This window comes from Varroa destructor, unplaced genomic scaffold, assembly GCF_002443255.2.
Source record: "Varroa destructor unplaced genomic scaffold, Vdes_3.0 BEIS01000004.1, whole genome shotgun sequence".
In the NCBI taxonomy this organism is placed as follows: domain Eukaryota; kingdom Metazoa; phylum Arthropoda; class Arachnida; order Mesostigmata; family Varroidae; genus Varroa; species Varroa destructor.
The window spans coordinates 22,569,059-22,594,324 of record NW_019211457.1 but is presented as its reverse complement, the minus strand read 5'-3'; the positions used below and the strand labels follow the sequence as shown (position 1 = coordinate 22,594,324).

The 25,266-nt window shown below is 45.5% G+C and overlaps 1 protein-coding gene across 11 annotated transcripts in view; it reads right to left on the bottom strand.

The window, feature by feature from the left end:
• Nucleotides 1–25,266, bottom strand: part of LOC111248627 (tyrosine-protein kinase transmembrane receptor Ror-like) — a 240,468-nt gene that overhangs the window by 102,694 nt on the left and 112,508 nt on the right. The window lies entirely within an intron of this gene.

Sequence of the window (25,266 nt, the reverse complement as noted above, 5' to 3'; positions counted from 1 at the left end):
TAAAGCCACCGTTGATGAATATCCAATATGTTAAGTAATACGCCTATACAGACGCACTACGGCAGCACAGCTCACCCAGAGGCCGTCGTCGTGCGTACCGGGAAGACTGAGCCTGGTTAGTGAACGGTGGCAAGCCATAGGTATCCCATTGTTCCAGTCCTGGGAAGTGACCTATGTAGGGTTACGTACTTTTTTGTGGGAACGGACGCGCCACGTTTCTACTCGTCGACGCGAAGGGGATCTCTGAGTATAACGTTGCACCTACATAGTGCCATCGTGTAGTACATATAGAATGTGTATGTGTCCCTCTGTTAGCCTGTGCGAACAAAAGGGCGGCACCGCCGACCGTCCATACCAACGAGAGAAATGCAAGTTGTCGCTTTTGTTGTCGCTGGCCAATAGATATTTCGAAGAGGAAAAGACCCGAGGTAAACCGGTATAACAGAACCGGTAGAACACACGGCTACCAGCCAACGAGGAACGGTGTATCTAATAGCGGGACGGCCAGTCGCAACGTCGATTTAGCTACGGTTGCATGCTTCCTATTTTCTGGTGAAGCGAACTCTAGCTGAGTCTGGCATGGACGCTTTCAGCACAATCTACCATCATCATAGCCATCAGCACAGCACCGACCGCAGCAGCGTTTCTTCTCGTATTTGGTCAGTCACACGCACGCAAGACATACACGTGGACAAATAGCCTTAAAACGGCTGACATATTCAAACACACAAAACACGGTATACTGCAACCATAAAGCGCACCCGGTAGACAAGCGTGCTCTGACGCAGGCAGTCAACAATGCACTAGTAGGCCTGCCACGACCAAAAACACGGCACCGAAGAAGACAGACTTGTCGTGAAAAACATACGCGGTATGTGTCTTTGGCTTGGGGGCTACCTGCAGCAGAAGCAGCATACCTACGGTATTTAGCTGCTGGCTTTCCAGCGGGTGCGCTGCACCCATTTCCAGCGTCTTCTTTCTCACACGTATTTGATGTAGAGGGGTGGGTTAGTAAGGAAACGACTTCTGAGGACGACAACCAGTCGAGGATAGGCAGGAGGCAAAGGTACCAGCAGCAGCGAATACACCCGGAAGTGAGCTGCTGCATACGCAACTCTAGTACATCCGGTGATAACGGAAACGCTTCAAGGGGCACTGAAGCAGCAGAAGCCATTCGGCAGGACAGGGCGTCTCTTGGTCCTAGTATATAGCTGCTGATTCTCCGCTGCGGCCACTGCATGTCGTCCTGTTTTCTGGCTAAGAGTTTGCGCAATTGCAACAAACATTGTCGCTCTTAAAGTTCCTGGTGCTTAGCTAAAGCTGTACTTATCATCAAACTACATCTATACGACTTCTGTTTGCCTGTCAGACAAGGGTGAAGGAGCATAAGAAGTGGCAACAAAGTTGACGACTAGCTGTCGTCTAGAAAAAGTAGGCAACGAGAGCGATTGTTAGCTCAAGAGAACTGGCTTTGTGATACTATAATAACGCATGGTAACATCATTCCGATGATTATTATACCACTGTTTTTGTAAACTAAACTGATAAATTTGTGCTTCGTTTCTAAAAAATATGGATTTACTCATATTACATTAATGAAGAACGTACGTGTATTGCCCCATACCTGCTTTGGGTTGAGCTTGGTCAGGAAACCCATTTTTGGAACTGGAAATAGATTTTTTAAAAATATGCTATTCAGTCGACATCAACGATTATGGTTTTTAGGTTAAACCATCTGGGGGACATATTCTTCTCTAAAATGAATCACATATACCGAGTTTAGTGGCTAAAATAATATCAACTTCAACTTGAAATAGTTATCAATCAACTGAACGTTCACATAAAATAGTGGGTCTTTTAGGTATCGGTTTTCTATGCGTTTCTCGTAAAAGCTTGCAAGTCTCTCAGCGTCTACTCTAGGTTTTCTTAGAGAAAATGTTACGCCTACACTTTCCGCACGCCTCATCTATCACAGTTTTCCCCAAAACCGTTAAGCCTAGCTATGAAATTGCGCCGATACGTTTTCCCGTGTTATACGCAGCTCATCAGTGCAACATTTTCCTACATGCTCATATGTTATGGTGGCCAACTCTCCATCCGATACGGATTCGGGTGAGTCAACGTCGTCTCTGAGTCCCAATGCTGAATCATTTCAGCCCGTAGACCCGTTTGCGTCTTGAGCAAATGAATTCCTACATAGCAACTATTGCCCGAGTCGAGAGAGCATCTGTTTCTTGATATAGCCCTTGCAGAACTAGTGCGTTGAATAACACCTTACTTTGAAAGTTTGTTGGTAGGGGTACGATGACCGATATTTTCCTAAGACAACGGATAGTCGGAAAAGGCCGAGTGAAAACAGGCGCTGTTTCGAAACCGCTGCGACTACGAGGTGGAGTATTGAGGACTGAAGCCAGCGGCAGTCGGAAGAGAACACCGTAGGAACGAAATCAAAATCTGATTGATAATTTGGGAATTAAGTTGGCTAAAAGTGATCCCTTGCCGACATACGTTGGCGAAAAACCCAGCCGAGGATGACTGCAGGGCTCATAAGTTGTGCCAATGGGAGACTACTGAATTCCCCGAAGACCTAGTGAATCCTAGAAGACAGACGCCAGACGTCCGCAGTACGATACCTAGGGACCTGGGGAATAGCGAGAGTCCGTGTAGCGCAGATTTCAATCAACGAAGTGGGCTGGCCAGCTCCTCTTCTACCTTCAAGCCTCTCCTAAGTTATTGTAGAGTTTGGAGCAAATCTGTGGGTAAAGCGAGCAAAACGGAGATCGAGATTAGGTGGCTTGGCCTGGATCAGCGCATTCTGCACTAACGGGACCTTTTTGTGTGTAGTCATCTTGCTGATAGTTGACATCAATCTACCTGAGCTTGCTTCTATGTAGCAAAAGGATTAATACTGCAGTTTCACCGATGGCCGAAGTAGTGACCGTGCAAGACACCGTGCAACACCGGTTAAGGCTAGTATTGGATTCACTGTCTGTTGGCCTGCAGTGAATAAGAGGCTGGTAGCTCTATTTACCTACGCTCAACTGTCATTTGCTCGTCCAAGTCATGCCACCTATTCGTAATGGCAGTGATAAGATATTACCGAGAGTTAAACTATAGTTAATAGATAAACTATCTTTAATACAATTGAGAAGAATTAATAAATCCAAGAATCACTGTCTGTGTTATTTGTGCGTTATAGGGCAAGCAATGTGCTGCTCTTACCTGCTGCTAGCATATTTTCTGGTAGGCCAGCAAGATAACGTTCGTCATTTGCTCAATTAGTCACCATAATTTGGTTTTTGCAGTGACTTCATCGGACCGGTGGTAGAAGGAGCTCTATGACGACTTTGTTTGTTCAGCCTTCCTTATGGTGTTCAACAAACAGCTAGTCGATTACTCCGAAAGTTTTTCGGCCAAATCCGGATGAATCAACTAGCGAGTGAGCACACAGGTTTAAACAAGCAGTCATGGTAAGATGGAGTCAGTCGAACGAAGCGGGATCTGTAAGGCAGCTGCAACACCAACGGCCAGTTTTGACGATGAAGCTAAACCCAGTCAGAGTGTGCCTGTGTGTGTCTATGTAGAGTTAGTCCTTCGCGCATCAATAGTAGCTCGGGTGATAGATCAGGCAGCGCTCTAACAGCCGTCCCATCTCGACGGTTCGACTTGCTGCTCTGTGACCGCGCGTCACAACAGTACAAGCAACATTAGTCCAAGTAGCTGGCCCAGATGGCGAGTGGACGCTTGCGGCTTCGACGCGTTCTGCTACCGTTCGCATCCGGCGAAACTCGAGAAGTTAAACAGCCACAACGGCGTTAAAAAAAAAAGCGAGCGAGCGCGCAATAGAGAAAAAGTGAAAGGAACTGAACCCGCAATTGAACGACGGGGAACGAACATCGAGCGGGGGTGGAGCGAGGTGGATGGATTAAACGATTTTTGGAGTCCCCAAAAAGCAGCAAGTTCAACTCGAGTTACTCGAGGGCCCGTTGACCAGTGATCGATGGAACCTACGCGGCCGGATAAACGCTCCTGTTTTCCTCTGTTTCATTCGAGTTTGAGAGCGAACGCCTAAGCGGGTCGTTGGTTGACTGCAGCCGCAGGTCAAATATAGACTAACATTCACCACCGTCGTTGACGCCGCTGTTGTCATCCAATGGGCAAAGCGAGCACGTCGAAATAGGATCGGGTAACGCGGACTTTCGTCACTCGCGACACATAGCGCTATTAATAACAGTGGTACCCGTGTGGAAAGCAGACGACAACAACAGCAGAAAATCTTCTCTTTGGCGCGCATCTCGTGTCCCTACATCCATTCCATCATCCTCTGATGGGTGGGCCCATAGCTTCCGATTTAGGCCAACGAATAACAACAACAACAGCAGCAGCAAAGTACGAAACCACGAACAGCAGCTGACAAAACGACATGGTCTCTCTGGCTTGATCGTTTTTCTTTTCTCGTATTCCCGTTTATTTACATTAGGGGTTGCGTCCTGTGAGCCGTAGTCTAACAATCAGCAGCCCATGGTGGGCCGCCAGTGGAGGCAATCAGCAGTAGTTCTTTTTTTTTTTCCAGTTACGTCCAATCATCTATATCTAGTCTCACTGATATTCGTGAGTGTCCTTTAAAATTGCTCCAATCTGCAATGTTAGGCCTGATGAAACATGACTTCCTGTTCATTATCCAAGTTCACACTTACACGTTCAAGGAGACTTATATTGGTAGTCGGGCGTGCGTCAACTAAACGAGAGCTTGTCTAGCGATTCTTCTTCATCAGATCATAGATATTTCTTCAGTTTCTAATCTACGACGTAAGCTCCGACCACTGTCCTTTCTGCCACGTGTCCCCTGCTCTACTCTGAGCCAGCTGAGTTCTCGTTTTCGGCCTGTGTCGTCTTTGCTCTCGTCTGATTTTCCTCACACAATGTCACTCTCTCATCGCACATCTCGTTCATGCCTTAAGAGCTCATCCAATTATCTCAAGGAGCCGCTGGTTCTTTTGTAGCTCGTAGATCGTATTCAATACTGTGGACTGTATTTAGCGTACTATTACTGTACTACCAACTCGGCTGGCCAGCTATTCCTTTTTGCTGAACATATACGCTTAGCACCCGCTAGACGCCAGGCCAATCTCTCGGGCTACATGTACCCATCGAGCAGTATAACCCTCTTGGATCAAGCAAGTGGTAGCAGAAGTCTAGTTACCGTGGGGGGTCGCTGATAGCACAGTGGGTCAAACATCACTAGCGCCTAACGTTGTCAGAAGAGGACTCCCAACCACTCATTCCTAGCAAAACGTTCACTGTCGCCCGGGTCCAGATGGGAGATTCTTTTTCCTAAAGGCGTCCCGGCAAACGGCGGTACCGCCACATCTCCGCGTGAAAAGTGTCCTTTTATTCTCGTTTTAGCTTTGTCTAGATGCGCTCCATCTCATCTTGCCCTGAAGAGTCTCGACACGCGACCGCTCTCAAGGGCTCATCGGAACTCCGCGAGCTCTCTGAGCTAGACGAGCAAACTGGGAGAAACCACTAGACTACTACCGGCCGACAAGGATCCAGCAGTCAGCTCAAAGCGTAGGTGCCTGCTTCATCCAGGAGAAGGCTCAAACAGATCGAACAGCACCGGCGATCAACGCGACGGAATTGGCTGCCACTACTGCCGCTGTCGCAGAGGTGGCCATGGCACAGTGAACGTCGCCCGCACAGATCTGTGGCCCGGATCAAGTAGGTGGAACCAGCTAGAGCAGGCTTTGCTGCTCCTATGGGAAAAGATGGGGCCCTTCTTATTGAAATTCCTTCGGCCCCACGCCTTCTGAGTCTCTGTCCCATCGACGATGGCCGGGAGAGGATAGCGACTAAGCGGGCTGCCAGCAGCGACCGAAAGCAGCGACTTCGAGTCAACAGCAGCAGCAGCACCAGACATCGAAGGAACAGTAGGTATTAGCACAGCAAGATCCCCTGATTCCAGCATCGGCTTTCGCGCCGCCAGAGCTCCACATACGAAACACGGCAAGCCTTAGGAAACCCTTGTCGACTCCCTTTTCCCGGACGAGATTCAATTCCTCACACTGGTAGCTTCGGCAATTCTGTGTTTCTCTCCAGTCTCCGCCAATAAGAGATTCGTGTTGTCTCCATATTTGCTACTAACGCTCCGAGGTCCAATAGTTTTCACACTAGCGATACAAACAACCGACCTAGTGAAGCCACTGAGATCCTGAGAATCTTGCTAAAAGATGGGGGCAGGAAGCTCGCCCTCGGGATTCAGTTATAGGAGCGGTAACAGCTGGTCGGGGTCAGCGATTATTGTGCCATTATAAGCTAAGCAAGGGCGGCCAAGGCAGCCAAAGCAACACGAAGAACTTATGGTTGTTAATAAAAGTATAAGAACTACATATGTTGGCTAAGCAAACAGCGTCTGACGTTGGTCCTTATCATGTGATAGTTAGGTGGATTGAATTCGCTGTACGTCAATCTGCCCAGGTTCACCTATATTGCCTCACTTTGGAGACCTAACACATTACAGACGCATTAATGACTGCCATTATTCTATTACTGTAGCTGCTCGCAGACGGGTTTCAGACTTCAGTGCGATGACCCGCCAGCTGCTTCGTCGCTCACAACCCTTCCAATAACACTGCGCAGATATGTTACTGCAGTCATTAAAAGATCTTTATAGTGTTAACACTGCGTTGACCGACATTTCATATATGCTCGTTTCTACCATGCACGGTCAAAATGACCGATCCTGGAAAAAAGGTTTGTGTTTATAATTAAATGTGAAGTTTTTAATAACATCTCAATGGTGATATGGTGGTCTCGAGTACATGAACTTGTAAAAAATTTACAAATAATCAAATTAACTGGTAGTGGTAGGCTTAGTGTTAAACGTATATTTTGTATATATGTTTTTACAAAGTTTCCATTGTCACTTAACTAAGGTAAATCATGCTCTAAATCAGTATATGTATATAGTAAGCGGTTATTTGTCTACGGCTCTCCTAATTTTTTACTATCTATATATATACGTGTGTAATAGACGACTGTAGAGGGTGCCTATATCATGGCTAACGGGCAACGGTGTCAGCTAGCACGAAATCATCGTGAGAATCAATCGTGGTCTTCCATCTGTGTTCTCTGAGCAGTTAGGCTTATGGTTGTGCTTAGCGTTGTTGCAGATATCTAATATTTAGTGGATTAGCGTGTGTGTCTGTATATCTATTTATGTGCGTCTTCCTATTGCCATTAATAGTTGTTTCTTTCTATTGCCGCAGCTAATGTCGCCTCCGCTCGATCTATACCAGAACGGGAAGTCCGAAGTAGAATGAGATGAAACGAGAATTCAGCTAGGACGTGAGATCGTTCGTCCTCAGACAAAGATAAATACAGGCCGACACAGAAAGGCAGCTCAAATCAGGTTGCCGGCCCGAAAACAATTCGTAGAGGCTCCCATGAAAGGTAGGGTAACCAAGTCGAACCAGCTTCAACTAAGCTCACATTCGATATGTCTCGTTTCCCCTCGCGGTTTTCTTTCCTCTTATATTTCTCAGTATAAAGTTCTTCGTAAATATGGGCCAACGCTGCGAGTCAGACTCTGACGGCTCTGACGCTCCTCGTCGTCGTCAACGAAGGAGAGAACGGCCACCATTTCCATCCATATTCCAATTGGTCATAGAATTATACGGCTATCGACTTCCCCAGCGGGTCGCCAATGATGCCATCGTATACATGTGCACTCCGTATAGCGGAACTAAGCAGTTTGCAGTAGCGCCCAACGGGATTGTGGCGTTTGTAGGACCGTCAAGTCGACTTATACTCCCTGCCAGCTGCCGAGCGTTACACAGAGCTTGAGCGTAAGAAATGGAGCTAAGGGGAGACCGGATCAACTGAGCCCGCCAGTGGCATTCAAATGCATATTGCGCTGATCCATTCAGGAAAAAAGGGTTTGGTTTATTCCAAACAAACGGATTTTGTTTGGACGAGGAAATCACTGGGGGCATCTGTGGGTACAGCTCCTACGCCCAAAATTACAATTTTTTTTATGATCTGGTGGGCGAAATGAAAAAGAATCGACATACAAATAGATTTCAGCTATTGGCCTCGTCCAAATGAGGAAATCGAAGCAGCAGGGGAAGGCAAGCAGCAACTTATATCACATGATTCACACGAGCTAAAAGACATCTTACGTGTTTGGCTGTAGCCCGTGCTTCGTATTGGATCATGCCGACGACGAATCCTATGGTATCTTCTAGAGCTTTCAATGGCGAGGAAACAGTCCAAGAACTCAAGAAGGAAGCGTGAAAGAACGGACGTACAGCGACCCAAGACACGCGTAGTGTAATTTATCTCATCTAAGAAAATCTCCATCGTGGAAAGTAATTTAGATATGAATAAATTAAGCCCAACTCGTCAGCAAACGATATCGACAATGATAAATCAGGGCACTTATTCAACTGTACCCTCCCAATATAGCAGTATAAAGTTATTTATTTTCAGAAATCCGGGTAAACATCTTTTTTTATTTCTTTATTCTACCAATAAATGAAGATTTGCTCCGATCATTTATATTCGATGCCAAGACGTCTAAGATTTTATTTGTACACGTTCACTATACAACACTTCCAACATGATCTCCTGCATCTGCTCGTCTGCAAACGTTTGCTAATGAGTCATCAGCCAATAAAGAGTAATGTTTTCCAGTGCTATCGCTGAGCCATATATATCGGGCTGGCAAAAAAGTACCTTGTTGCTCGCTCCTAATATCACCTATCTCAGGCAATATAAACACATGCTACCTATATCCCATAAAACCACTCCATCATGCCGAGTTGGTGTCATTTGAAAGCTGACTTTTTTCATTTGGGCATTAGCAGATGGGCTAAATGACGGAAGTTGAGCAAAATTAACATCACATGATTGGTCATAATATCGCGAAGGAGCTAAACATTTACCACCAAATTGTTTGGGTGCCATACGAATCGAGGCTAAACAACACCACGATCGTCTTTGCATCGGCTGAAACACAATGGAATCGATCTATTTCTAAAGCGGTTGATCACAGAAGAGAAGAATGGATAAACTAAAGCCGAACTGATGCTATATAAAACGATGCGGATGGAAGGAAATCGCATATTGTGGGTTGCTAACGCTTGTTGTAACGATGAATTTTTTTTGTCAACAACTAATTAGGTTACAACAGGCCAATAGAAAAAGTCGACCGGAACTAGTGAACAAAAAAAAAAAAAAATATATATATATATATATATATATATATATATATACAGGGTGCAATTCTAAAGGGAGGATGGAAATACACTATCGAGAACAATGCGTATCAACGGGTGATAGGCAATTCAGCTCGGGAAGCTGCGTCAGAAAAACTTCAACTTTGAACCCGTGACCATTCGGTCTCGCGTAAATAATTCCCGCGTGTTTGCTTTACACAGCGCTTACTGTGGCCTGCGCTTGTGCAAGCATTGTACAACAGGCTATAAGAGCACAGTCCATTTTGCCATCAATGACCGAGGACTCTGCGAAGTGACCTGCAGTTTATAATGATTGACCCTGTGAAGACTTTAGTGACGTTATGGCATAGACTTTGGTCGGTTCATGGCAAAGTGATAATACATTTAACTCGTTGAAAAATAACATAAGACATTGAGTCTCATATGAATTCAACTTCAATCATTTCGTTTCGTCCAGGTCGAGCCTGATCATTACGTACATCAAACGTGAAACACGCTTCAGATTTGTAGAGTTCGCCATCAGATCTGTATGTAGTACTTTCGTCATTTATGTCTAGCTATGGTCTGCGTAGGCCGTCCCATGTTGCACGTCCTTCTCTGCAAGAGCTGTTCCAATGGCTGATATTCAGCGCTCACGACCACGATCTGCGCCCCCGAGGACACCAATCCGAAGGTTGACATCAGACAGAGATAAAGCCTATCGAGCCAAGTCTATGGCGATCTCCGGAGGTGTTACTGGATACAGTGCTCGAAGATTGGTGCGTGAAAATAGGAATAAGATTTCAAGCGCACAGGGGGGATATTCGACCTCGAACAGCCATTCCCTCGGAGTATGACGAGGCAATAGGAGGCTGCCAGTCATCCTCAATGGCTCGTGCTGTATCTACTGACGCTTCTTAACCTCAGAGGCTTACGCAGCGATGGCGTTAGCTGGGCGAGCAATAGGGGTAGACCCGCATGTGAACGTGTGTTCGTTAGGGATTTCCCTTTTTGACAGCTTTCCTATGCATAATGATAATGTGCACATAGATAGATTTTGCGGACGACGACTAGTATTAGAAGTATTCGTGTAGGATATGAGTGATTCTACGCGTTCGGCCTTAATGCTCTGGTGGCGGCGACTGGCACTTAGTGAGCACTGCTAGTTCTAGCTGAATCCATTTCTAGATATAGGTGCACTGCCTAGGTAGAATCAACATGAAAGAATCGAAGTTGTCAAGGCCAGCTGGGGTCAGTGCGATTAGGTACTCAATATGTGGTGGCAATGGACTGACCCAATAGGCCATGGTAGGTTTCGATATAGTACCATATTCAGAGCACTCCAAGAAATATAACTTACGGGATAATCTCTTTGGATGAACTATGTATTAATGATATAGAAATGAAACATTTGGTTGCAATATGTGGAAAGGTATATAAATATAGTTATGTTGAGTTTACTGCATTACATTAGGACATTCGAATTAGTAATTCGAATGCCATATATCATGCTTATAAGCATATGGCTACTACACGTGCTATCGCCTACGATTTTTCAGGTTGTTACTCCGAATACTGTCCTTTCATCGTTGTTTTCGATGTTTCCTCATGCTTGGGACTCTTAACCACTCAACGTATGGGCAAAAGGTTAATGTTTGTAGAGGTGTCCCGATTTGTTTTATCTGCTCAGCCTCTTATCTCCGATAACGCCTATGGATAGGAAGGTTTCGACTGCATAGCGTTGCAGATGCAATAGTAGCAGCACGGAAAGCTTCTATGCCATCGCCTTAGTAGCTCTCTGCATTCTAATGGCGGCGACTCAACCGGCGTTCAGCCAGTGGCAGCAACCGAACTATGCAAAGGTAGACTGCCTTGGTCAAACCCCCCAAACTGCTGGTTTCCTTTCTACGTTTTGTCTGCAGTAACTCCCGGTTAGGGAGACGGTGACTTCAACAAGCGGAAATGTACCTTGACAGAAATGGGCGCCAAGGTCTCACCGCAAACAGGGGAAAAAAGGCAAGGTACAAAAGAGGCTAAAACGCCGAAGATTCATCGAACAACAGCTGGACAAACGGCGCTGAAAGTTACCGCGCCACAAGCGGCAGACGTCGGATGTGAGGCGGTGTTCCTGAGACAATATTGACAGTATTAAGGTCCGGCGAGGACCGGTCTGCCCTTTCTTGCTGAAATAGTTGTAGTCTTCGTCTAATCCAGTAGCTAGTTAAGGTCTGTGAAAGAGCGTGCACCTGTTGGAATTCTGGTACGGGTGATACGGTGACGGAGCGTCATACAAGTGAATGCTGCTACATCAGTACATAGCTCAGCGATTTGTCATGGCTAGGCGTCGTCCATTCGTGATTTATTCCCATTAGTGATCGTTGAGAACAGCGTTAAAGGCTAGATTGGAAAGCTATATCCAACATCGGACAAGGGATATTTGATCATATGATTCTTTGTTCTAGCATTGCTATTTTGTACTTTAGTAGATAGTTGCTCGAATCTGTTACTGTTGAAATTACTGAGGCCTTTTGTTGATTCTGAGAACGGTTTTGCTTGCCGTACTTCTGGTCCTAAGTAACTCGGTCGCTTGATACGCGCGTGTCCTCCTGTGTAGGACCCGGTGTTTTCAAGAAAGGATAACGTTTTCTGCTTCGCACGTGCTATATCTACTACTGTTAATGCTTACACTAGTGGTGCCTGTTTGTACATTTCCTGAGACGTTAAAATAGCATTGCTTTCATCTCATGAAAAGCAGGTCGATCCTTTTATCCAGTTATCCGTCAGGACCACAGTCGATTTCCGCCTTACAGTAGAGCACCGGCAGCTGGGGGCCCTCAAGCAGTTTTTACTCTAGCGCGGCCAAATGTCCGGCTGAACTACACATATGAACAAAAAGTCGGAGGCTGATAACTGTTTCGCTTTCCCCAAGATCCAGTTCAACGTGCTGCCACAGCAGCCCTAGGGGGAAATTCTACGAAGGCTATACATTGATGTCTCTACCTTGGCTTGGATAGATAGGGCAGCAGCGGCAGAAGTTGCGCTCTGCTATAACAGCGAAGGCAGTACGCAAAGACAACCGGCCAGTGTAAACTTCGGCCACGTTTCGGGCTATTAGGAAGACGGCGATGGGAGCGAAGAAGATTCGCTTTGTCTGGCCTTATTTTAGCAGTAGCAGCGGCGGCGGTAATTTTCAGTGTGGCACAAGGTCTCTACCTGAATAGAGACCGTAAAGAGAAGGATGGGTATTTCTCGATGGTTTTTCCCAAGATCGAACGAAATGAGAAAAGTAAGCTGCGATGAAAACACTTGCCAGCAGATTTTGCATAACACATAATTCGATTTCAATGCTGGGAAGTCGACGGGACGACCATGGTTGGCGTTCCAGTATATGGAATTATGGTAATTTAAAATGAGCGAGCTAGTTCCTTGTATGTTAACATGACTATCGTAACAAAAAGACCATGGAAGAGGCTTGTTTAATAATGAACGTAGTAGTCAGTCAACATCACGGATTTATTTCCGCGTATGTGCGAATGTAAGACCGTGTATGGATGGAACAATGGCGTCTGTGTCTGGCCGGGGGACATCGACAATTAATGACAAACGCAGTAGTTCACTTCAATCGATAACCACCTAACAAATTATGAGCACCCTTTAGAAATAATGCAGAAAAGCAAATTGCTCTTGAGAAATCCAAAGTTACCTAAACGTCCAAACTAAATGGATCAAACAATACATATATGTATATATAGTATGCTATAATTAACTTCGTACGGGACTTTGCTTCGGTAGCAATAATGAGCATTATCCTAGATAGTGGGTCTACCCGACAATAGCACAGACTACTATTGTATAATGATTCAGTCTAATTTCGGCCCATCTGTCGCGTGACCGTTACGGATGCTGCAGAAACAGTGGAGGCTCATTCTGCTATTACAAATAATCGCGAAAATTCGGCCAGCGCGTAATGCTGTTTTCAATGCAGGGAACGCAGTGTCATCATCTACTATCGGGGTTGTTTGTTTCGATCAACTTCCCCGAACGCGATTGGACGTAAGCGATATTCCTAAAGGCTCATGGCGAGCTATGCTTTAATACGATATACACAAATGATAAAAATACTCGAAACATGATTAGTTTGTTTGGATACAGACATGCCAGATCTACTGCTCATTAAACCCAATTGAAGTACACTAAAAAGAGTGTTACGCGTGAATGGACTAGGATCCAAAAGTGATTACGTAGATCACCTATTCCCCCAAGCAAATGATCCTGAGAAAAGCCAAATCGTACACTTACAATGTATCCTCATATAGATGTAATGATAACTCAGTGGTTTTTCGACGAAACGAACATGGAATGCTTGAACAATTAAATTCATATCAGAAACGTGGGCTAATTTACTTTCGTACCTTTCGTGGCGTTGTTAGTACCTAAAGGATGCATTTAGTGAATGTAGTGAGATACGTAGGGTATAAGAGAGAGACAGAGAGAGAGAATAGACAAGTACGGATGTCGACAAAACGAGATAACTACGAATACTTTAGAGAGAGGCGTTTTATCTTAGAGAAGAACGTGGCCAATTTAATGATCAGTAAGTAAACTTGCAATTGAAATCTCTGCGATAGCTTCGATGACATTTAATACACGCGAATAGCTATTACATTTGCAAGATAAATACTTCTTCTTTTTTCTCACTATTGCTAGGTGTGTTGACTATTCCAACAGCCATTTCCTGGCCACTTTAGTGCATAGTCGAAAAAATTGGGCCAGCAACCGAATAATGGCGGGCGTCTTCTACGCGAACCTCTCTAACCGACCAATCGACCAACCGATCGATCGAGATCGGAACGAATATGTTACTAACACCTTGACAATAGGCTGCAGTCACGCCCCCTTGCGCGTGTCCCATTGTGCCCCGCTGTGCGCCATTGTGAACGCGTATTTGCTTCGTGCTAAAACTCTCGTGCTATCCTCTTGCTTCGTTTTCCGTGACAACTTCTCTTGTTCAGCCTTTCTGCTCGAATCTGAAGACGCTACTGCGACGGCACGCTTCAAGGGTGTGCACAAAATCGCAGTTCTTCTGCTCCCTCGTGCGCGCTCGGGAAGTGACCTCTTGAGCTTTTGAGCTTCATCGTCATCTCCGTTCGGTTATCATCACATCACGCCATGACCAGAACTCTTGCATAGTCTGCCCACGTCCTCTTTCTTCAGACGCATGAATTGTCCGGCCGCCAGTGTGAGCTGCGAGCTGGTGCTCTCTATAGAGTACAGCAACTTATTTCGTTGTTTGAGAACACGACCCTCCCGACTCAGTGCTACGATTCAGTGTACCCGCAATGCACTCTGAGTACATAAAAATACATCCATCAGTACTCTCCAAACGCTTGTTTCTAGACAACGATGGCTAGCATTATGTTCCTGCCGCTGTTGTTACTGCAAGAGATGCCGGCAACAGACGTTGGCGGCAGAGATGCGTGCAGTCAGGCCTCGCATATGGACCGGCAACAGGCACGAGGTGTCGGCCTGCCGCTGCTCTTGCTCCTGGTTGCGCAGTACATAGAAATCTTTTTCGTCCTCATCGCTATCGTGATCCTCAAGCTCGAATCAGCAGTCCTACTATTAGCACTAGTTCACGGCTGCCTGCTTGCGCCAATCAGAGTGTGTATTGTCAGAGAATAGGTACGGCCCACCTGGCTGGGCTCGGGAGCGCCTTTGACCGATTCAGTAGTCAAGCTTACAACGAAGCCACGCCGATAGTGACGATACGACAAAGAAAGTGTCGGCCAAGGCAGGGTTTGAATTTCGCTAAGCGAAAACACGCTGATGTGGCCTGATAGCAGTGCTTATGGAGCGGGAGCAGCGGCGACGATCGTGGTGCCATATGCAAGCTGCAGCGCAGTATGATCAGTTAATAAACGCTTGCATGAGCATGCTTAAGTCGCACACAGTGAGCTCCGTTTCACTGGCTGCGACCGTTCTACCTGGGTTCAAAGTTTTTTCCTAAGGACGGTGGGCCTGTGTCCCCTATTCTTCTTTACATACACGCAACCTCGATTCATACGAATATCTATGCAGGCATATGTGTAGGAAAGCGTCATAAAGCGCGCTGAAACATCGACCAATTATAATCGTGCGCCATAATCACTGATCGATGAAACCTGATAAATGGGATTACAGAAAAAAATTATGTTAAATATAATAATAATAGAGGATAAACAGGCCCTTACTATATCAAGTGGCATTGTTCATTTGGTGATAGTTTGTTGTTTACAATTACCACGTTTGCGGTCAGCTGAACTTCTCGTGGACCTGCCCGTTCCTCGATAAAATGCGTTCGCTACTATAAATGCCATTAACCGCTATCGAAGTAAGACGACGCTTGACATTGTACGCTGGCAAAAATGGCCGGAACAACATAAGGCGATGGCTACTGTAGCCAGAAGCCATTGCTGGAGTCTTTCTTTCTCGTATAAAAACTCTTGGCTTTCTGCCAAAATACACTTTAGTATATTCGTTTGCAATTATCGCTTGGTTCTGGGTCGGATTTTTTATCTAAGGGGCTTCTACCATATCAGCACTGGGATTTGCAATAGCGTGTATATCGCTCTAAACAGTGCCCAAAGCGGCAGTGGAACATGTCGAAAAGGTTCCTTTAATAACCGAACTAGCTACATTGCTTCTGCAATAGCCACCAGGTTGCCAAGCCGCTAAAAGCAACTTTATAAACGCCATTACCGAGCCACTGCCTCGATCCCCTAACAACAATAGTAATCGCTAAACGTAACTATCATAACCTGCGCTGCGCTAATCCTGTGGTCAAACGAGACGATTTCGAGACGCCGCATGGCTCATTGTAAACCATGTATAGGTTATAGCGTCCACGACATCCGGAACGGTCTGACAAACGTTCGCTGACATCTTTCGTCACCAGCTCTAGGGCCTGTTATATTAATACTTCGAGGAGTTCGCGGCTAGAAGAGCGATCTAAACTGCGGCAGACGCGTAGGTAAACACGCGAAAGAAATTCATGTCGAGCAAAATCTGTCCCCGTAGTAATAACGCGTGTGTAGTGCGCGAATTAATAACAGCTGGAGTAACTAAGGTCACTGAGAGCCTATGGAAAATTTTAATTAGGTGCTTCAGGCCATCGCCATCCAGCGACAACTCCACATGTTTATCGTACGAGCGTCGAAGCCCGATCAATGTCAACGGTTAGTTGCTATTGTGCTAAACTAAATGCCTTCATCAGAAAACCTCACACTCCCAAATACGGTAATGTCGCATCCGACCAAATGCGTGCCAGTCGTGCATACAGCCGCGTCCGTTGGGGATCGAGTCTTCTGCATCGGGCTACACGCACGACTCACCGTCAGTGCCCCCCAGCAACACGATTCAATTCGGCCGGAGATGCCTCGCAACGCCTGTTGGTGTATATCTTGTACATATATCGTTTTAACAATGATACGCTCACTATATATATGTATATATCAAATTGTTAAAACAATATGCGTCTGTACTATTCTCGCTTAATCAGGGCGTGGTATTGTGGGAGCGGGCTCGAACGATGGTGTCGTACTGTGTTTCGACCCACCTTGTGGATGACATTTGGATAGACCCCGTCGCCATTTGACGCGTCATGTTTTACACGAATCTTGAAGCGATCTTAAAACGCAAAAGGCTCGTTTATTCAAGCTCGTGATCAATGTCAAAAATCATGGTGATTACTTCGTTTCAATGGATTAGGCTGTAGCCAAATTTATCTATAACTGTAAATTTATGGGCTGGCGCCATCTGAAACACGCCATGTGCTGCTTGCTCTATGGAATCACTATGTTTTCAATTACTTTATTTATGATATTTATCTGGCTTTTATTACGTCTACAAACAACGGGCTTGGTTTATATGCACTCACTGTTCAATTTATATTTGCCTATCAGTAGCTGTTTATCCATTATTAATTCAATATTGATAGTGATCTGATCACAGGTATTCGCATTTTTTTTAGCGTTGACCAATTCGTGCTTATTTGTTCCATTGTTATAGTGCGTAAAGTTCTAGCACTAACATCAATTTAAATGGAATTGAATAGAGAAAAAAAAAGAAAAAAACAGTCTTTTCCTCACATTCGTTGTCTCATTTCCCCAGTTTTGTTTGGCACCTATTTGAGCACGTTCATCAAACTAAAATATGTTGGCATACAGATAGATAGCCGGTTCGAATCCAAAATGAGGGGAGTTTCATTTTTCTGCATCTTCTATGACATTTCAAAACAAAATAGATACTTACACACTGCCGTTCCGCTTCTGGTCATTGTCGGGACCAGTTGGCGCTCATGACGCTGGTCCCTCTCATTGGGTTGTTCTTTTTTTGACAGCCGTGCTCACACTGCTGTCGTGCTCATTCGGGCGAGCGTGCAAAAAAATCGCAAAAGGCACCTCGATTATACTGAACACAATGACGCCACTCCTGCCGCTGCCGACCAGAGCGCCAACCAAGCCGCCCGCAGACTAAGCCTGAGTCTAGCTTAGTTTCTCCGCAGTTTCAACGCCCCCTGTCCCCTGGGTTTCTTCCTGGTAGGTAGAGCAGATCGGGATTGGCAGAAAATGACGCTCTGTCCTACAACGAGCTTTTGGCGAAAAGTTAGAAGCGATGATGCGCGCTGTTTGTATGCATTGGCGCCTGCGTCGCCGACGATTTAGAGTAGCGAATTCGATGACCGGAAGCCTCTCAAAGGCTCAAAATTGAAATCGAACTCCTATATTAAATCAGAGTTAATAACGTACTGCGTGGAACTGCATGATATTCCTATCCATGTCATTGCCATATATATATATATATATAGTGTGTGACCTATTTTGCAAGACAAAACTATAAAACTTGGCATCTCGTTGAACGACAAACGTGAAATTGCGCCGAAGAATGCGTATCCAAAACGCGATCAAGCGGCAGAAGTTTGATACGTATAAGGCGCATGATGCTGTTGTAGTGCATTATAAAGTCTGATTCCCTGAACAACACCATGGCATTGTTGCCCATGGTACCCGTGCTAGCCATGACAACGGCAGCGGCGGCGATCCCCTCATCTCATTCTAGAGCACATCGGATTAATTTCGTTCGGGCGAGTGATGTGTTGGCGCGTCGGCCTGATATTAAGTAACAGCAAAGGCTGCTGATCCTTCACTGAACTACTACATTGCCTCCGTGCCAAGCGGGCCTATAGAGTAGACAAGGCCTCATGGACTGTCAGCAAGGAGCGACCCGAGAAGGACAGGTCGCGTAGGAAAAAGAACGAGGTAGGGGGTCGCAAAATCATACGCGTGAGCTAGCTGAAGCCAGCGAAAAGAAGGCAAATGAAAAAGTGGCTGAAAAGAGAGATAGGAAGCAGGATGGAGGCAGAGAGGGAGATTCGATAGAAGAAAGACAAAGACATCACATTGGCAATGCGATAGAAGCGTCAGTAGTAGCACGGGACTGGTCGTTTTATCAAGCACGACTAATCCTGCAGATTGGCTGATATTTATTGCGCCTCGAATTTTCGTCCAGCCCTCATGTAGTAGTGCATTGCTTGCATGCCCACCGTCGCTCATCGTCGGTTGCGTCAACTAGCCAGCGACCATGTGCTGCCTTTGTTTTCATATGTGTGTGTTCCTTCTGCTTCCGTTCGTTTTTCTTTTTCGAAAAGTCGACCAACGCCATGTCTATCCCACTGCGAAAGAGAAAAGCGGCCCGGGGGGCAGTCCGAGTTACGGGTGAACGAAGCTGCACGACTAAATCCTTCGACGGCGACGACACCGGCGACGGTCTCGTTGAGTCCGGTTAGCAACACAAGCAAAGAAGGAAACAGAGCCACAGCTTCTAGCTGCTGTTGCACTGCACAACGACACAGGCCCGGACAGATACAAGTGAATCTTACAAGGACGACGAACATAGCTAGCCTTTCATACGTGGTCACTCTAATACATTGGAATCGTCACGCATGCTGACACAGCGCAATCTTGGCTGCATCAAGCCGACATCTAGTAAAGGACTTCGGAGAAACAACAAGGGGCGAAGGACAACAAGCGAAGTTTAGCAGAGAGGGAGGCAAGCGAAAGCGGAAGAGGGCATGAAGCCAGGGGCGCAGACGACTATGATAGTCAACAGAAAACACGTCAACAAAATGGTTGCATAAGATAAACACAGTGAAGCTAAAGAACAAAAAACGGTGCAGTCACAGCCGTTACTAGCATTGGCTCTTCACCAATTACCACTGTTGCCACCGAAAGAGAAACTGCGCTTGACATTGCCAACAAATGGGCACCGAGTAGGATGATAAAACGTGGTAACGTCGCAGCCTTTGAGAAAATCTAAACCCAGTAGGTTCCTTGGCCCCGGCCCATCTTGATTGGGACTGAAAGGTAACGTCTCGAGACTCGTGTTGTAGAAGCGGTCGTCGGTGAGAGGAATATCCTTGATTTTACAACAGAAACAGTGACGTTTGGTTTGTTAAGGGAGTACCCCAATAGCACGGCAGTTTCTCCTACATCTTTCTCACTTGTCCTAGAATTCTTCCCCTTCCTATGATGCCCTTCGTTTTCCTCTTTTTTTTTCTGGTGCCGTGTTCCATCGATGACACAGTGGAGACGTTCATTCGAGTACCGGAATAGAGCAGGGTAGACCAACAACGGTATAGTCGTATTTTTACACCATTTGAGTTGACTGGCTCTGTGCGTAGATGTCAGGATGCGTACGTATGTGGTAATGGGTTTTCCTGCCCCTAGGATCTATATTTTGTTGTGTTCCAATAAAAATTATAGTACGCAGAAAAAACGATTGGGGTCGCAACGAAGTCAGCGTAAGTCCGTGTAACAGAAAATGTAAGGGGTCGAAGGCCGGACTGAACGCCAGCGTTGGAATAGGATCGCTCGATGCCGACTATGAGGTCCACCCGATCAGACTCTTTCGTGGATACGACCACAAAGAGACCACGAATGAAGGCTCAACAAAGGGTGAAGTAGGTAAGGTAGGTGGAGGAATCTGCTGGAGGTCGCACTACTGGGCTAACAGACGACAGGCAATAGACAAGGTCATTAGAGTTTTTCTCACTTTCTGCAGGCACCAACTGCGCAGAACCTGCAAGAGTTCGGATCGAATCAACTGGTCGGGCAAACACTGCTATCGTGCTCTATGTGGGTATACTATATGTCTGGTTCGCGGATTACCCAATAGATGAAAGACAGGGAAACTTAAAAACAGGTCTGTTGCAGGCGATTTTGAGAAGATCTTATCGTTGTTTCATCGGTGTCCACAACTTCTCACAATGGAATGACCCACTCCTCATCCCTCATGACACGCTGTTGTCCCATCGGTAGCCTAGGGAAAACGGTTGCTGTATGGGCAAAAGGGCGTTACGACCTTTTTGTTTCTACCACGCATCCAACGCTCATTATCAGATAGATTATAAAAGCTACTACGAAAGCTCACTGATCCCACCTAGTTACTCTCGTAGGACCATCTTGTGATCTTTATAACTAAGTGACCGAACCGAATGCTGCGCTTACGGTTAAGGCAGCCGGAAATGACGCCAATGTCAAGTGTTTGCCGCCCTTTTTTGTCGGGGCGTAATAAAACGTATTATGTCATTTACACAATAGTAAGTATTCTAACAGATGCGTGTGTTTTTCTAGACACTGCAGTGACGAAATAGGAACAGTACGGTAGTTGTTGTTGTGATCGTTACTGCCACTGTTGATATTTCTGCTTCATTATCTGACGCATTGTTTTCCGTAGACGAACGGGCTGATGGCTGGGCATTGAATCGTTGATGGTGTCGTCGTTGATACCAGGGGAACGTCACTTATATTACGTAGTGCCCTCACGGGTAAGCAAGCTGTCGGGTAATGAACGAAAAAGATGATACGCATGCAGCGGTACTTACGGGCAATTGAGCTGCTGCTGCTGCTGCAAATGAATGGGACCATCGTCGGCCATTACAGGGCTGCTCTTCAGCGCCGGCCGAGCAACGCGTTCCGAACGAAACGAAGCCGGTGGCTGCTCGGAAGAGCAAAGGCGAAATGGCAACGAGGTCGCTGCTGGTCACCAAAAGTGCCAAGAAACAATAACAGCGGGAGAAATGACGGTCGCTCGCAGTCTGCGTAACGTAACAAGTGGAAGTGCTCCAGATGATTGTCCCATAGAGTATCTTTTCTTTTTGGACTATTGATTGAGTGAATAACCGTTCTAATGAGCGGATCGACTGCAGAAGCTCAGAGACCGGGCGGGACGTTATAATCACATGATGCCGTAATAGAACAGCAGTGGAATCTGTAATAGTCGGCCACGACGGGCACACGCGAAGCTTAAATATTTTAGGTAGCCGCGCATAGTCTGAGCTACGTTGCTATCACAATAACAATAATTCTCCTCAATGATGAATGAATCACCAAAAGATAATTCCAAAATACGCTTAGCGTAATATTCAACCGCGACGCCACTTCTACATGATTCTATCCTCAACCATATATGTACATAGTACTAGTTCTCCTTTTTGGTTTCGATGTAGTACAATTGTTATGACGATAACGAACAATCTATATCAGTGCAGGCAGGCTTATCTTTATCGCAACGGCGGCTTACCCTCACAGAAAGGTTCCAATGCGATAGCACGAGCAAGTTCCATTTTCGAAAATGATAAATAACTTATGGCTACAGACCAAGACGACAGGGCTAAGTTTCGCTGTCATCTGCTTTTGTTTTTTTTTTTTTTTTCGGTTCTAAAAACGCCCATGTAACTTCTTTTGCCTTGGTCACGGTTACTGCTGCCATCACTGCCGAATTCTGCCATTGCTGTCGTTGCGGGCGCCTTCGACACCGTCTCGGGTACCGTCACTCGTAGGTTCCATAAATCTCCTAAACGAACATAGATGACTAGCCGGCAAGCGACCCGATTCAAGCTCTGCTGGACTCCATAACTAAAACGCCATCAAGAATGTTTGCTGGACACTGCTGTAGCGCCTCACCCCGCTATGGGGCTCAATTTTTATGCGATGGTGGCCACGAGTGTCCAAACGATCGTGCGTGGTTATATGGTGAACATTAGTCTACGGGAAGTTTTGACGCTGAACGACCGGAGCGCGTTGAGATCTTCGAATGCACCGTGCTGCACTTGAGACTTGCCTACAGATAGTGGATGCATTTATAAGACCCGCGATGCCCATTCCCAAGTGATGTATTCTGCTAGTTCCACGATTCCAATCAAATGTCAGCCGTTAGAATAAACGGCTGAGACTGTTTCTTCGCCAGTTCACTAATACTCTCTGATAAGATCAATTGCCACTATTGCATGCTTTACTCGTCAACAGAGATGGCAGAATTGTATTATTATACAGAATATAAGGTGACTCGACTCGGCCTCAGATAGACACACTCAACTTCACGTATTAACTAGGATATTAACTGCCAATATGCTTATTGAAGCTGCAACCCACGTGAATCAACGGTCGGCGTCAACAGGACGGAGGGCCGAGGGTCGGGCACTATTTTCTGTTTATGTCACCAGTCGATCAATGATTCGACCTTCGTTCTCGATACTCTATAGTCGCAGACAATCTACGGATGCTTTTAGGTGATTTGCAATAGTCGGTAATTGAATTCGCTTTATATTCTAGCTCGTACGCTTAACCAACGATGTTATGTTGTTGATGTGCAAAAAACCTATCAACCCAACCCAGTTTGCAGCAGCGTCGTTACGCTAGAGAGAGAGATATATATCTCTTTTTCTTGTTCTAACAGATCCTTTCATCTAAACAATGAACGTCGAATGTGGCTTTCTTTTCCTGGTACTAATCTAACAAAACAGTTTCAGTACAGTGACCTTATCGTTATCATTGTGATTACCGTATAGCAAACCTGATCCCAACAAATTGGCACTCTTTTAAGCGGTCTTTTTTTTCTTTACGTCGCAATGACTACGCTGGCTTAGTGATATTGAATGATAATAACGTGTGGGAAAAAGACACGTAGCTTAGAGGTAACTTCTATCATCCATACGGTAGATAAATAGCATTAACTTTCTGGGGAATACGTCGTGAGTGTACCGCATCTTCGATTTACAGATGACAAGGTCACAAATCACTGCAGCAAATGTCTGCCTGTTTTTAGCTATTTGAGATACAAACTGAAACAAAGCGAAAAACAATACGCAATCAATAACGGCATAAACAAAGGCTTACGCAACTCCGCACACACAAAAACGGGTACCGAATATTAATAACATCTTGTTGTATAATTGTACACCATTTTAATGTACGCAACCCGTTCCGTCGATCAAAAGTTCAATGGACGGCGCGATTTAACATTAGAAACATTATACACATACACACGTTTTCAAGTGAGTAATCTAATCGACGGACTACTTGATATATTTAAGTTAGGTCGAAGCGCAGTAGTACGATCGGACAGACCCCGTAGAAGAGTAGGCCCTGCCGCTAATCTCTGTCTGTTTGCTGGTTCAACAACCCGCAGAAACGAACGCGTGCCGAGCGTCGACGTGGAACGTGCAACACCTTGTCTGAGAACGAACTTTACGCGTTTCAATGGGTGACAAACCACCGCAGTGACGGGATGTTTAAAAATTGCTGACCTTGTTGATAATGTATTGAAATACGTCATGCATACACTGTGTATACGTGTATGTATATGAAAATGCGCAATGCTTATTCCTTCTTCATATATGAATGTCATGAGCGGATATACAGAACAGTCGTGATGGCCTATTGCAGGCCGTAATTTAACGAGTGATTATGGCGAGCTATGAGAAAAGAGTTATTTTTTGGTTGAAGCACAACAACTTCTATTAGATATATTATCACTCTTATCGATGGGCGAGTGTCTATTCGTAGTTCTTTCAAGCACTACCTGTTATTTCTATAGTAAGAAGGCTCCACGTAAAGAGTGTAGAACATATCATTAGTACCGTAGTTTTTGCGACAGCGATCCCATCTGAACCAACAAAGGCAAATAAACTGCCTTTTGCACTACGCCTCCGAGGCTAATCTTTGTTAAATGTTTTATTATATTCTACCAAATATAGAAAGCTCCTCGCAGCACTCGTTCAGAACAGCTGCATAAACGATTACTGATTATAAACAACCCTTTGAATAGAAAAAAAATAGCAGAACTTATCTTCGTGTTCAGTAATGTTTCCGTTCGATCGGATGGCTAGCAGTAGTCAGTCTTTGGGGTCGTTGTATCCGTGTTCAATCGCGAGCAGTTTTTTAGAGTTTCTGCCCCGTAATGGCTATCAGCCACCGGGTGTATATGAGAATTTTGTTTGTTAGTTCGGAATACCGATCACTGATTGGAGCTAGCGTCGTTTCGGCGTGCCCGCTATAATCCCGTCAACGGGTAAATAAGTGATAATTTGTTGCAAACAAGCCATCCAATAACAACGATATAATATATTTGTATGACAGTCAACGGTCGGATGAACGACGCTTTAATGAAACTTCGTATGGAGTCCCACAGAAGACCACGAAGAAATACAAGCGTTAAAAGGTAGCATTTGTCAATATATTAAATTGAATAGAACTAAAAATCTTCGCATATACGAATAGTTATCTGGGGACATTAGTCAGCGGGAAGATGTCAGCGCGAGTCATAGCTAACAGCCAGATACGTACTCTGAAGGCGCTTCGATTGCTGGCAAATTTGTGGCACGGCAGTAAGTGCAGCAGCAATGGCGATCCTCAATCCGACAGCGCGTACAAAAAACGAAACTTCGTAAATTTTCGCCTGCTCAAAATGAAAACTTCGAAGGGGGCGGGGGAGGGGGGGTATATACACATGTATGAGAAGATGCCGCCAGTCTATAGAAGACAGGCCGATGCCGCTGTACAACGACGAAGTTACTCGACCTTCGTCGTCTTGTTACAAAGGGATGAATCATACGTGACTCACGAAGCGAATAAGGTGCACGAGCGCTTATTATTGTACGAGAGAAGAAAAAAATAACAAGAACAATTATGTACGATGCCAGTATGCGTGGTAACGGAAGATGCTACACCAA